A 15,686-nucleotide genomic window follows, 5' to 3' on the forward strand; every position below is an offset into this window, starting at 1 on the left:
TACGTTAACGTAATAAAGCCTACGATGTAATGTATCAAACACCACATTAAGGTCGTTGATTTAATTTAATTTAATTAATTGGGAGACAGAAATATGCACATTTCTAAGCAGCCGGTTGCAGCAAAAAACAGAGATCATACTTTTTTATCATAATTTGACTTTAATATTTCGCCGCATTTTGCTCGTGAAGGAAACTTTCGTGCAAAAAGAGCAAGATGCGCGTTTTAAGAAAAAGTGGGTTTCGAGTATGTAACGCGCCTCAGGAATTGTCGCCTGGTCGAACAACCGCGTCGAATGTCGTGCTTGTAGAGTAATGATTTCCGCGGATGCCGACCATTTCCGGCACTCTCGACCATGCTAACGAGCCGTTAAACTTTCGCAAGTTCCGCAATAGTCACATTCAAAAACCGTGAGTATTACACAGATATGAAAACGAAGACTTCTATGGCTTGATTTATGTCAAAAGATGCACGCTCTCTTAGCATTTCTTAGAGATTTCCTCGAATTTCGCGAAAATTTATGAGTCAAAGATACGATAAGTTCGCGCTCGTGCGCTAAAGTTGATTATGCATTATTATAATACGACGATTAAAAGATGGCTCTTACGTTCTTATAAAATATTTAATTCTATATTTATCTATTAAATATTATTTTAAGAAAAATATTTTTTAGTAAAAATTATGTATTTATATATTAAATATTATTTTAAGAAAAATATTTTTTAGTAAAAATTATGTATTTATATATTAAATATTATTTTAGCAAAAAATATAATTTTTTAGTAAAAATAAATTATATATTTTATGTATAATTTTTCTATTGAATATTATTTTAGTAAAGTATTTTTTAAAAATAAATACTAAGAAATGTTTTTACTTTAATTTTTCATAATTCCTCCCATCATCTTCGTTTCTATCTTCCTTACTATTATTTCATTACACTTGCTATAGTTTCGTAATAATTGACGCATTTGTAATTTAAATTCCTGTCTCTATACACAAAATGGAAATTGCAGCTGTAATGTAAAACATCATGAGATATAAAGCGCAAGTTATCGTAAAACGATGCGTTGTTACTAATATGCCACCTGGGGGACATGTGTAGTGTATGCACATTACCGTGACGTTGGAAGATTGACGAGCGTTGTGTGACTTGCAAATGCATTTGGTCAGATATATTTCGCACACGAGCCGGCGAATCGGTGACATGCAAAGCATACATATAAAATATCGCCTATATAAATATAGTAGCGACAAAATAATATCCCCGTCTGAATTGCGAGTCTTTTGGCGAGATGCAGCAAATTTCAATGAGTTGCGGAAAATACATTTATATTTGGAAAATTTATGCCAATTATCGTGTAAAATTTCTCGTAACTTGATTATACGGTAACAATGAGAAAGAAATTACCTGTCGATCGACATTATTATCGCTTGATATTTCGCAAAATCCAAAAACCATACATTCGCGCGAAAACTCGAATGTAAATTTACACAAGGCGCAATTTATGGTAGTTATAGAGGGTGCAGCATCGATTAAACGTGCGACGGAAAATTCAGTTACGTTTAAAACGCATTTATTTCGTAAACGATAAAATGTGTTTAGATATATGCATCCAACGCTGTGTAACAACCGCTATCGATCGCGTTTCGAATAATATGTTACACATTACAAAGGGTATATTAGTTGCGATGAAAATACGACATTTTGAAAATAATTTAATTAAATACCATGAAAAAAACGTCTTGCATCATCTTAAAATTTAATAAATTATTTATATTAATTATTTATCATATAATATTTTTTATTTATTAAATTATTAAATTTATAAATTAAAAGAATTATATATTAAATTGCAAAAATCTATGTGAAGGTTTTATACTTTTTTAAATAATCACACATATTTCAAACAAAACAAAATAATATAAGCTTGTTTATTAAAGCATAATACACTCTACATTATTCAAATTTATACTATATTCGTTTGAATCGAATTTTTCACACATATATGTCAACATAATTCAATTTCATTTAATTTAATTTAAATCGAATTTTTTACACATATATGTCAGCATAATCGGATAAGATCTACCCGTTATGTAATCGAAGAAATTGAAAATTTCGAATATCGTTGCTCAGCAATATGCACACGTGTGGATACACGAATGTTCGCGTTTTGCTTCATTCGCACTTTAGCTTCAAATTGCACTTAGCGCGCATATGAATTCTATTACGGGAATATCGTTACGTTTATCTCTCTTTTTAAACCTTTCACGTTATTGATTTATTTATATATAACATTAATAGTGTAAATGAAGAGAAGAATTTAATGTACTCCGTCTTTTCTACGCGAAAAATGTTGGAGCGAAATATTTTATTTCGGCAAAAATTTTTCTCTCTTTTCCTCGCGTACGTTTGCGCTTATCGTTGTTCTTTTGATGTAACATGTGCCGGACATTCTTTTGCAGTACTGCGTTGACGAAATGCTTTATCCTACAACATCGCAACTTTTTGTCCGACAGATGCACATTTGTATACATTAAATAGCGTAGATACAATCCGCGAGTGTATCTAAAAGAGACGAAGGAGGACACTTCATGCATTTATTCCAAACTTAATACAAACGCTGTTGTAAATGTATGTGCGTTCGAATATCCGAAATTTGAATTCTCAATTTTAAGCAAGGCAATTTGCTAGATGGAATATTTTTTCGCTCAATCTTTACATGAATATAATAATGTAAATAAAACTTTCTTACTGGTCGGCAATTTTTTCCCGCCCCTTTTTTCCGTCTGGTCGATTTTATTTATTTTTGGAAAATTCTGTTGTGTCATCTAATCTAATTAATACTACTATCTAATTTTAGATTTATTTGAATATAATTAGATCTCCTTCGCAAGTTCCTGGGAAAACTGGTGGTGAATGATGAATTTTTCAATCTTGTTTGGACATTTCATTGGAATACTTTCAACTCAATTTTTTTTTACAATTTTGAAGATTTAATTTAGATACACACATTTTTACTAAAGAGGATCCAAACGTCTAACTCTCTGAATTTTATTTAAAATCACTCGAATCTTGTAATTATTTGTAATTAATTTCAAGATTTTTCGAGCGTATAATTTTTTTATAAAACAAATATATACACGCGCATCGAGTAATTAAGCTCTTAGGCTCTTAGTTATTAATTTTTATTTTTATTAATAGACCTCTACCGCTTATTTTTCAAACTTTCTTCCTATCGTCTTTTAATCGTCTCTTGCAAGGATGAAACTAGTCGGTTGAAGAAGGCGATATTTCACGGACGGAGGTTGGGTATTTAACATTTATATACGCGATGTAAACCGCGTTACTCGCCTATACGATGCAGTTCCTGATCGATAAGCGTGCATGCTCGAGGTGGAGGAGGTAGAGGAGGACGAGCAGGATGGATCCAAGGTGCGCGCGAGAGATTTTTTGTCGCGAGCTGCGACAGCTTGATAGTGAATTGATGTAACGCGCGGGGGAGGGGAACGACAGTGTCCGTCTGCGGGGATTTATCGTCGATTTCGCAGGATGCTTCTCATGCGATTCGCTCATCCAGAAAATTTCGACCTATCGGACGTGCATGCCGGGTTGTCGATAAGCGATACGCGATGCACACCGTTAATCTGCATGCGCGCTCATGCACTCGAGATGCGCTCGAGGGCAACATTAGAGAAACGACAGAAGGTTGTGTAGTGTTTATCGTCGTGATTTTCAGAATAAGGGGGACTTGCTTTCTTTGACGCTTTTGAAACGTCAAATGTGGCCTCCAGCTGAGCGAAGCGAGAGGCACATAAAGTGCAGAAATTTATTTCTTTGCGAAAAGTCCAGAAAATAATAAAAATATTATACAAAATATGTGGTTATATAAAATATGTGACATTTTAAAAACAAGAGAAATATATATTTTATATATAGGAGATATAAATATTGTAAATGAATATAGATAAGCTTTCAAATAAGATTTACTTAAAAATGAAATAAAAATATGTGATTACACACATCTAAATAAAAATATGTGATTACATATTTTGACAAAGAGAGAAATATATATTATATAACCGATATGAGCTGTAAAATAAATAAATCAAATTGCAATAATAAATTTGCTTAAATATTATTTACTTGAGCAATATTTTTCATAAAGAATATAAATGTATCGTTACTTTTTTCATAAAAATAGCCAGTAGCAATTATTTATTAATAAATTGTTTTTTAAATAGTCATATTTGGGATTTTAATTTCCTTTATTTTCCTTTAATTTCCTTTAATTAAATGTTTATTAGTAAAATAATATGCAAAAGGAAAACTATTTCAAACACGACAAATTCAATAATTTGTTCTAATTAATATGATAATAGAACTTGATTTCGTAATTTTATTTGATTTAATTACCATCTCAATTACATCCAATTATCTGCTTCTAATTGCATTCATTCATTATTTCACAATGAAATACTGTTTTACTATTTGTAACCTTCATCTGATAAATCGTAACTTGACAACGAATCCTTTCATCGTTATAAACGCGCATATGATTGATAGCCGTGATCTGTAACATTATTTTACATGATGACGATGCTTCGACACGGCTCTATTGACTCAATCTCAACGGAATCGTTTCACAAGTCTACGATTAAATCGCGTGACCTTGTCAGCAGGACCCCACGTTGTTAACATAACGGCATATGCTCTCAATGACAGTCAGGAACATCGTTGTGACTGCTTGCTGGCATGGAACGAGCGTGTCAAGTATCTATGAGATCACTGCTGTACTCATCGTTGTATATTTTTTCATGCGAGAAACATAAATGTCCAATTCTGGATAATCAACCTTGGACCAGGTTTCAATAAAATAAAACCGCACTAATTTATAATAGGCATAAAAAGATGAGAACACATTTCTATATTTATCTTTTATCATCTTTTTCTTAGATACAAATAATATGGAATGTAAATTTTAATACAATATATTAAATAAAAGATTAAGAGTCCGCTTTGGAATAAAGCAAAAAAATAACAATGGAATAAAATTTTGTATTGCAAATTTTTATATTTTATATAAATGTTTTTAATTAAGCTTAAAATATATTAAATTTTAAGTATCATATATAATTTCTTTCGTTTCAATTTTATAAAACGAAAAATAAAACAAGTAAAAACAGGTAAAACAGGTAAAACATAGAAATAAAGGAGAAAAATATTTATGTGTTATATTTATCTCTCGCTACTTTTTATTTATAAATAGTTATTTTGAAATAAAATAATTTTTATGTATTAATTAAAATGTGTCCTATTTGAATATTTATTTGATTTTATGAATCATAAACAAATATTTCAAATCTATATTCCTGGTTAGGAATTTTAAATCATTAATTAAATTAATTATTGTTATTATTATAGTAATATAGTAAAATATTTAAATGCTATTTTCATAAAATTATGTTTGTAATAATGTATTTCATGAAACATGTTTATAGTACTTATTTATCTCTAACGCGATTTATATATTTCTTAAATTTGTTTTATATTATTTTATTTATTTAATTATTTTCTTTATTACATAATATTGAAATAATAAATTTGTTCATGTAATGTTTTATTTAAATAAAACTATTCTTTAAAATGATTATTTTCAATAGTATTTAAAATGTGCTCACTATTGAAGTTGGTATAATTCTCACTTTCATATTTTGATATTTGAAATATAATTGAACGCACTTGTTCGTTAATTAAATTTCGGTTAATTAAATTTAGTTAATTTCCGAATTTTAACAATTCTGTTATACAATTTAATTTCTCTAAAAGAAGCAGAGATACATTTTATTTTATTTTAATATATTTATATCTTAATTTTGTGAAACGATTTATCTTATAAAATAACTGATACAAAGAACAAAGAGGAAAAGATAGAACGAATTAATCTCGAGTAAGCCGAAATTGCTATGCTTCTTGACAATGTTTCTTGTCGCGGTTTTCGACGCGGACGACGTCGCAACGCGTGATTGTCGCCTTGGGCAAAGCGCCACTCTGTTGTAATTATACATTCGTAATTATAGATCTCATTAATGCGAGAACGCAAGGAGAGCGGTCGAGAATGCGATAACGCGAGCGTCATGTCAATGATATTTCAATAAACAGACTCTTTCTCTTCGCGGATCGAAACAGCGATAAGGAGCAACAGCCTCGCGCAGATTTTTTTTCTATCTTATCAGCGCTGATTAACGATAATTCACGATAATTCCACACGATAATAATATCGGCAGGATTAATCGAAGCGGAAGTCAACTTATATCCAGAGAGTTATAAGATAGCGTGAATAATTGCCGGCTATTAGACAGGTGATTATGTACAGGTGATTATATGTGTCAATTAAAAAAACTTTTCTTCTAGAAAAAAAATAAACCTCTTCAATGACACATATTTCTGTCGGATATTTGTTATTAAAATTAAAACAATCTGTGAGATTTTATTGAAAATATTAAATTAAAATTTAGTTTTTGCATGATTAACTGTACCACATATTATAATTTAATTTAATATTTCGATTCTTCTCTCTTTGTATAGTTTTTAATAATCTTTTTTAAATATTTTAACCATTTATCGCAGGAATATATATCATAAAATGGGTATAACTCTATTGTTTTTGATACAAAAAGCACATTGAAAATTAATGAAATTTATATTAATTAAAAGAATATTTGACTAACGAAAAATACATAAAAGAAATCTGTTCAGATAAATTTATACTATAGATATAAATCTATTATAAAAAATTTTACGGTATTTAGCAGGATATAATTTTATATATTAAAGAATTAACGTGTTTTGAAATATTATGATAACGGATTAGATGAGATTCCATGCTTATAAAATATTTTCGGTAATAAAATTTGCAAAACGGTCAGTTAATAATTCTTTCCAGAATGTTGTTTATCACGTATTATCGTGTGCGTCGGATAACCCTGAAGAAACTGAATATCGCTTCACTTTTAATTCACGTCGATATGTCTCTAACATTATACACGATGAAAAACGTGCTAGTATTCCGTTTAAATCCGCATCTTTTTCGATAAAAGCTAGTTATTCCAAAATGCCCATAATTACGTCAGCAAAGCTACGATACGTGGCTACATATCAAAATTTTGTAGTACCTGTTAATTAACAGTTATTAAATTTGCATAATGCTTTAATAGAATTTTCAATTGATCTCCATTTATGATAATGTAATCAAAGTACCCTCTCTAAATTTCTACGCGGCTATCGAGATGCGGCTGCGTTTAATTATATGCAATCATATGCGGGATCACATATAGAGAGGATATTAAATTTTTCCAGTAAAGCCAACCTTTGCGGTTACCTGCACATATTATTATCTAGTAGCCAAGCTTGTTACGTCTCATTAATTAAAAAAAAAATACGATGGAAGGTGTAAGTGAAAGGTGTACGTGAAATTTATTTCCCTAACTTGACAGCGAAAAGAAAATTCAAATGCTCATTTTACACGTGCGTGATTATTTTAAATCTTTTCGCATTTTTTTCTCCACTCATTGTCAGCAGGTACATAAGCTCGTTTTACGAAATTCGAGTTATTTTAGCACGCAATTATTTTGACAGCTTCGTATTAAAAAAACAAAATATCGCACTTACCTGCTTGTTAGAGTCACCGTTAATTAGTTCTTACTACTGTAGCCCACGAGTCTCATCCGTGATGCACACTCTTGTAGCACGCGTCCTTGTCAATCACGCTTTCCCGATCACGCTCATTTACGGCGCACCCCAGGTGCAAAGCGGCGCTTCTCCTCGTGACGAATTAATCGCAACGCACTTTAAAATTCACTCTCTTTCTCTCTTTGGTCGAGGCAACTTTGCGTCGATGTCGACTGCTCGGCTCCAAGGCGATCCTCGCCTCGCCAGGTTTTAACGGCAATCCAATTTGCGATGGATCGATGCGATTGCAGCCCCGGAGCGCGTCGAAGAATCTCGTAATCTTGCTCAGGGGTGGCGGGATTCCGGTCGATCTGTTTCCGGGGAAGTTAACCGATTGAGCGGACCCGACGTGAACGAACCGGCTGTTATACCGGGCAATATGGCAGGCGGGATATTGATTCGACTTGTGTATCGATAGAAGCGTTCTCGACGCCCCGGGAAATTCGGTTATTTCGATTCGCCGAAATGCGCCGAAGATGGAGATTGATAAAGAGTCCGGGTGGTAAATCAATCGCGATCGGAACAATCCCTCTTCGCCACCAAGTGTCTCTCCGAAGGATGAGAGGGACGGCAAGTTTTTCGCCACCTTTTCACGAGGAAAGTACAACGCGATCGAGTTGTCGCGTCGATCATCGACGTGGGAAACTTTTCGATGTCGCTCGCAAGGAAAGTTTTAATCGCGCCGGAGAAGTTTTAATCCGCGTTCCGCGGAGATACACGTATATATGTATCCGTGACGCTTATACGCGGTGTTAGGTGTAAAAGAGATGCGCTCGCGAACGCGCGTTTTTCACCGCCGTTGGCCGAGGTGTCACTGCTTCGACGTGCATCCTCGCGATTTATAAAGCCTCTCTACGCGTCTCTGGCGACTCTTTGCACGCCGCCGTGTGTGTCAGTCCGACTCTCGTTATTATTCCCCTGCCAAGTGGCCGTTTCTCCCGCCACGCCGGTTGCAAGCCGGTTGCCACCCACCATCACGCATACGTATCCTAAAGTCTAAAGCCCGATTTGCTCCGCATTGCTATTTTAATTCCTCCGGATTTATCCGTGATCTGAGAAGCAAAATGGTTAATCCGACAACTGACTTTTCTTAGGAAGAAATATTTTCACGATGAATTAACACGAATGAATTATAAGTCATATCGTAAAATGAGGTAAATCTCTTCAGCATGTGTGTCATTGAAGACGCATTCTTTAATTAAATTTTTATTATAATAAACACAAGGATCTATCTTAAATATTTAAGTGAAAATGTATGCAACGCGTCAATCGAGAAATGACATATTGTTGAAATACGGGGAGATATTTTCTTCGTGTAATTTAGACTTAACGCGCGAGTTCGCGCAATCAGAGTGATTGGCGTGTAACTAGATCGATGAGCATTCATTTTAAGAATCGATGCCTCTGACTCTGGTTAACCTTAATTGAAGTTAACTGAATTCATTCTCTCTCCAGATGCGATCATGACACAGATAGAACACCAAGATTAGAGTTAATCAACATCACGGGAATCGACGGTGAAAAAAATGTCATACATAATTCGAGAGATACTGATGAGGAACTTATTTAAACTATTTTTAGAAAAATGTTGCAACTTTTCTATTTACAGTAAAAAACGTACTCAACGTCACTCGAATTATATATTATTGATATATTTTCATACGACGTAAAAAAATAGCAACAAGTTCTCGCATCCACTTACTTGTATTTGGGCGAAAAAAATGCGAAATCCTCTTATAAAATGAAGTTAATATATATTGTTTGGATTATCTTTGCACGTCGGAGACTAGCAAGAGATTTTTCTCATGGACTTGAAAGCTTTTTACCTTGGTCGCGAGAAAAAGTGATGATAAAAGTTTCAAACAAGATGGTTTGTTTTAACTTCTTCTTACGATCTCGTTAATTTATAGAGTATCGCGCCTCGGTGTGACCTAATTTTGCGACAAATTTATATCAAAGTAAAACGGCAAACGTTCGAGTGACATTTGAACAATTTATTTACTTGCGCTGTTGCAAAAAACTACTCCATAAAGTTAACTTTTGCCTACTTTTGGTACAAAGGAAATAAGTCTCTTATAATTCAGACAGATATTCCTATTTCGTTTAGTTACACACACATATGCTCGCTTACTACATACAATTATTTTATTTGTATATAATTATACAAACGTGATATTTTCAGAGCTTTAATTATTGTTGAATTTAACATAAATATAACGTATCTTTATTTCACTGTTTCGCGCGACATTCCATTCTGTCTGGCTAATGAACTTGATTCAGTCCGACTATTCAACGTTTACATTAAACTTTTCGGGCAAACAGGATCTCCAGAATTGAATGGCCACACAATTTACCCTAAACGTGAGTAGGTGTAGCTTGTGGTGTTCAACTTTGCGAGAGATGACAATGTTATCTTTATCGCTCGCTACCAAAATCAAATATGCCAATGCTCGAGAATACTAATCTCTTTTTGGGAACCAAAGGAGCTCGTCGCTAGCTCCCTCTCGTGCGTCACTTTGCGTGGGAAAGCCTCGCGATAACCGATAATGGGGTCTACCAAAGTCTGTCGTAAACCGCATAATATATCGTGTTCCATTTATTTTAAGACTCTACCTGTCTAGTCCATCTAACTACGCCATTCATTGCGAAAGTGGTTCGAGTCTAGTTTTGAATTTATTGTCGCGCTGGTAGTTGGTATCTAGTTGATGCGTCAACCTTTGTTCCAGCCTCACGTTCGCTCGCGGACTTTATATCTCGCGTCCCGTGTTTGAAACGCGCGGATCTTTTGGTCTCTTTTATTCAGCGCATTTTCCACTCTCGATGCGTTGTGTCAGTAATTATATCGTCATTTGATTCTATTTTCCCTTTTGCTTTTTGCCCCTCTATTCTCTCTGCTCGCCTTCGTTATCGCTCTTCCGACTTCTCGGCCGGGATTCTCCTCCTGTTTCGCGACGACGGGACACAGTTTCCGTGCACGAAAAGATAATGTTTCGGTATACCCGGCCCATTTTAACGCGAACAATGACGCGATAATGGGTCCAGATACCGTTGTCCCAGATGCAGGGACGAGCTAGCGTAACGCGAGCACGTCGTCGCGTTAAATTTGCACGTGCGAGTACATCTGTCTCCGTGCGCACGTGTGTGTCCTCGTCCACGTTGCATTAACGATTGCGTCGAGTTCGTTAATGAAAACGAATGTATGCGCGAGTGTGGGTTTGCGCGGCGCGAAACCGCACGTTAAATTAATTTATTAAGCCGTTTGCTAATGGAATAATTAATTGGTCTGCCGGCGACATCGACAAGCGACATGATACTCGATAAAGATACAAGGTCGTTTGTTTTCTTCCAGCGGTCGAGAAGGTCTGCGAAATTCATATATTTTTTTAAGAATTGACTTTTGCGAAAATAACGATGTTGCAAAATTGCATTACCGGATATTCTGCATATTGTCAATATTTTGATGTAAGCCGATCTTAGAAAATTTCATAAAATCTTATCTTTTTGCAAAGTTTTTTGATTGCACAAGATAAGATTAGTCTTGATATTGTTTCGTCTTGTTTCGAAATTATTTAATTATTTATTAAATATTTATTAAATAAAAATTAGATATTAGATAATTTATTAGATATTAAATAAAAATTAGATATTAGATAATTTATTAGATATTTATTAAATAAATATTATTTATTAAATAAAATTTTTTATTATGTTTTGGAAGTAAACGAATGACATAAATAACGATCTTAAATTACATTATAAAGATAAATTTTATTACATTAATTACATTAAATACATTATCTTAAACGATTGTTCAAGATGTGAGATAAAAATTATTGATAAAATCGAGATCAATGCCAATACAATATCTTTATAAATATTGTCTTATCTCGTATTCAATCTTAATTATCTGACAGTCCATTAATTCGTTGTAAAAATTGTCTATTATAAATATCGACGCGATCGAAGTTCAATAATAATCTTCCGTTGCATGCGTGATTCATTATTTCTCCAATGAATTCATCACACTCATGGGAAAAAACGGCCAAACGCGTTGGCGATATTTCTCTGCCGCCCACTCTAAATAATCTCGTTAACTCGCCAGACTTGGAATTAATTCGGCAATTTGTGGGTGCGGCGAATTAATCTTCGCCAACGAAGGAAAATAACCGGGTTCGGTATTGTTGTGGTCGCCGTTACATCTGGCCTGTCGATGCGCGACAGAGAGCTGCAACGGACGAGAGCGTGTGCCATCCTATTTTAAATCGAAAACGCGGGGATATTGCAACCGCACCAGATTTTCACTGATTCTCTTCTTGCGTGTATTAATGCGACAAGCACCGATTGCAAATCAATGCCGCTTGTAAATTTGGACCATCAGTTTACGCTTCAATTTTTTTTATATAGAACATATTTCGAAGTTTAATCAACCTTAATACAAATACGTGAAATTAAAGATATTAAATTTTTCATTTCTCTCTCTCTCTTTCTCTCTCTCTTTTATACAGGCGTGATTAAAGTGCTGGTCGATTTTGCATGCGTTATAAATTAAAATTGTATCGAAAATACGCAGTTTGTATTAAATTTTCCGAAAACCCAGATTAACTGATTTTCGAATATATTTAATGTCTAATTTCTCTGAATACTTTAATATTTGCAGATGAGATGCATAACGGATGAGGATATTGCGGATATCAAAACTGAAACAGTGGATCGATAAAGTATTAAAAGATTAAAATTAAATCCAACTGTGATCAATCATTTTTTATATTCTTGATTAATTTGTAACCGCTCTTTCTTTATAATCGTTTTTATAAAATGATAAAATTTCTTACAATTTCTAATTTTAAACTTTTGTCTTTAAATTAAATTTATATGTTCAAGAAATATTTATCGATTTAAAAAAATATAGAAAAAGAAATATACATATATTTATTATTATTATTATTATTATTTTTGTTAATTTGAAAAATATTTAAATAATATTTATTTTAATTGAGAAAAGGAAGTCACACGAAATTTTTTTACCGCCTACAGATGAATGACGTTGCTTGTGAAGTACTCTGTGCATATAATTAATCTGCGTTTCGAATGAACTAAACTCAAGAGCCATTGATTATTCATAAATTTACATCGTGTAATCCCGACCTCGACTTGCAATCGTGAAGATTAGATTCAAGGGTACGCCATGTAAATATGGGCGGCAAAAGAGCTCACTCAGAGTGATAGACACGAGCTCTGATCACAAAAACCGACGCGGACGTGAAGCGATAGCGCGCATGCATCGTAAACGATATCCTCATAACAAAGTCCACAAAATGCAAGCTTATCAACGATAATTTCTGCAATCGATCGTCCAAATTCGCATCGTCGAACCAAGCGTTGATTATCATCCCTGCGTTACGACGGATTAGGGTCACATCGATACCTCCATAGGGCACTTTAGAAGGCCGCTTAATCAAGATACCGCGTCATCCGATTAAGAACTTTGTCAGAGTTTCACTCGCAATTTCGATGTGCGCGAAAAGACTCAAAGAAGGCTCAAGAAGAATTAATTTAAAGATATGTGGATAAAGGTTCCATGAGGAAAAATAATAAAAGGAATCAATAATAATGATAAAAATAATATAACAATAATAATAATAAAATAATAAAAATAATAAAAGAAAAATAATAAAGAAAAGATAGAAAAATAAGGGATATTTTAGAGAATTATACGCGCAGTTTTGCAACAATTGTAAACGGTTTTTCTTCTTTCAATGCATTTACAATCGCAACTACAATCGTATTTATCAACAAATTGGCAAGTACGATAGAATCGATTCTCTCTTTGCCGTCTACTATAGCATGCGATTCTGAAGCAGGTGCTTGTACTTGCTGCGAGGATTCTCGTTGCAGTCACAAAATGCATCGACCCGAAACGCTACGGCACGAAAGCAATCCACGGAATTTAATTAAAGCTCCTGGTGCGTTTTTTTTTCAACCACCGACGCGTTTCCGTCTGCGTGCCGACTAAAGTGGATGTATACCGCCAAGATCTCCTCGGCCTCAAAGGCGTGATGAACTCAGCTTCAGGAAATGCGAACCTTGAACGTAATAATGGACCTTACTTAATTAAAGCGTTCTTTTTAATTACGCATTCTTAATGCCGAAAAATGAAAAGTATTGCTGCGCGTTGAGAAATGGCCGCGAATAAATTCGCATTCTCGGTTCAACATTACAATAAATTCCATTTCAACGATGAGGTAATAATGTGCCAAGTTTTCATTATTTTGTGCCGATTAATTCACTAAACTTATGCATAAAAATGAAGTATAACGAAATTACTTTATATTAATTATTATAACTGTTTATTTTCTGCTGCCCTTATTTATTATGAATAAATGTCGACTATTATACTGTCAATTTATCATATAACTGTCCATTAAATAAATGATCGATGAACGTGAGCGAGATTGAAATTAATTATTTATTCAATTCGAGAACGTACACTTATTAATTTTTGTGCATTGCTTAGATTTTACGAATTTATTCTTCGAGAAAGTTGCAGTAGCATCTGTTAAAAATGTATGCATTATGAATCGCGTGCGCGCGTTGTATTCTTGTCATCTACGTAACGCTGCTGGAATAAACTTCCATGGAAACTGTCGCGATGGTAATTTACAAGGTTCCGCTATTGTATCATGGAAATAAGCAGATTGATCGGATTACTTTCATAAGGGTTTTTTCCATGATGTCATTCTTCGTGGTACGTAAAATCACCAAATCATTCTTCTGCGATTTAAAAGGAAGACGGATACGATCTTCGATATGCATAAATTTTATATTAGCTGCAGCTTATCTTTAAACAATATTAATTTAAATCGAAAAACGCTAATCGCATCAGTTCTTTCTATTCTTATCTCTGATGCAGTAATAAAAGCAATCATTAATCATAAAAAATGAAAAAATATATTTTCAAATAAAAGTGCAGTGTTAAATTATATCTTGATTACAATTATTTTGATCTTTTTATACGTATTATTATTTTAATTACATTATCTGCGTCATTTGATTTTTTCACTTTTCTGGAAAATTAAGAAATGGTTTTAACGTATCTCGAGAGCGAAGAAGAAAATCCATTCAGACTTTTGCTAGTCATGCTATTTCCTCGAAATGAGACGAAACGCAAATCATGGGAGAGTCAGTTAATCCTTATCTTTCTTCCTTCCTTTCCGGCTCTTTCGTTGAATTAAGATTAAACTGCCTAGTATGACTAACGGCGATCAATATTAGTTGTAGCTTTTACGTTACATTTATCAAGAACTATCGTTTGGTTTTACCGCTCAACGTAATAAAGCTCATTAATATTTTTCTTCTCTTTCAAATTTATTAATAATGATAAATACGTGAATAATATACATATATGTAAATAATATCGTAATATTATGAATAATGCAACGTACAAATTTTTATTACAAAATAAAATGTCAAATTAGTATATCAAAATTAATATGAAAATATATATTATTAACATAATTTATATAAGTAATATATATTATAATACATAAAAATACATAAAGTAAAAGTTATATTACAAATATATGATTGTATAATATATTACTTGTATAAAATAATATTTAATAATATTTAATTAGCTCCTCATCTATCGCATAACTTAATATGCATTTGCCTTACACAAATAGTGAATTAAATTAGACAAATTTGTGAAATATTTATACATTTTTCCGTACATATATATTTACACATACACAGACCATAATTACGCTTTCAAAATTTATGGTATGCAAGTTATATCTGTGGTGAATCGCCAATGTTAACCAGAATTGCCGTGATATACCTTCGCTGGGCGAACTTGCGCGACTCTGAATAGGTCTGGTGAAATATTTCGCGGTATAATTAGACGGTAAATTCTGTCGTATTGTGTGCGGCTCTTACAGATTCCATTGGACACG

The 15,686-nt window shown here is 33.3% G+C and overlaps 2 protein-coding genes across 4 annotated transcripts in view; one reads left to right on the forward strand and one right to left on the reverse strand.

Annotated features, from left to right (window-relative positions):
* The window catches only part of LOC145976212 (uncharacterized), a 44,668-nt gene extending 36,055 nt beyond the window's left edge, over positions 1-8,613 (reverse strand). Inside the window, exon 1 of one of the 2 annotated variants that reach the window (XM_083107251.1) lies at positions 7,675-8,613. The gene's annotated coding sequence lies outside the window, so the exon portion shown is untranslated. The remainder of the gene's footprint in view (positions 1-7,674) is intronic. The other variant, XM_083107249.1, reaches the window with a different exon arrangement.
* The window catches only part of LOC145976216 (uncharacterized), a 94,447-nt gene that overhangs the window by 54,342 nt on the left and 24,419 nt on the right, over positions 1-15,686 (forward strand). The gene's annotated exons all lie outside the window — the stretch shown is intronic.

This window comes from Camponotus vicinus, unplaced genomic scaffold, assembly GCF_025532165.1.
Source record: "Camponotus vicinus isolate PSW18456_S1 unplaced genomic scaffold, iyCamVici1.0 SCAF_8, whole genome shotgun sequence".
NCBI classification, from domain to species: domain Eukaryota; kingdom Metazoa; phylum Arthropoda; class Insecta; order Hymenoptera; family Formicidae; genus Camponotus; species Camponotus vicinus.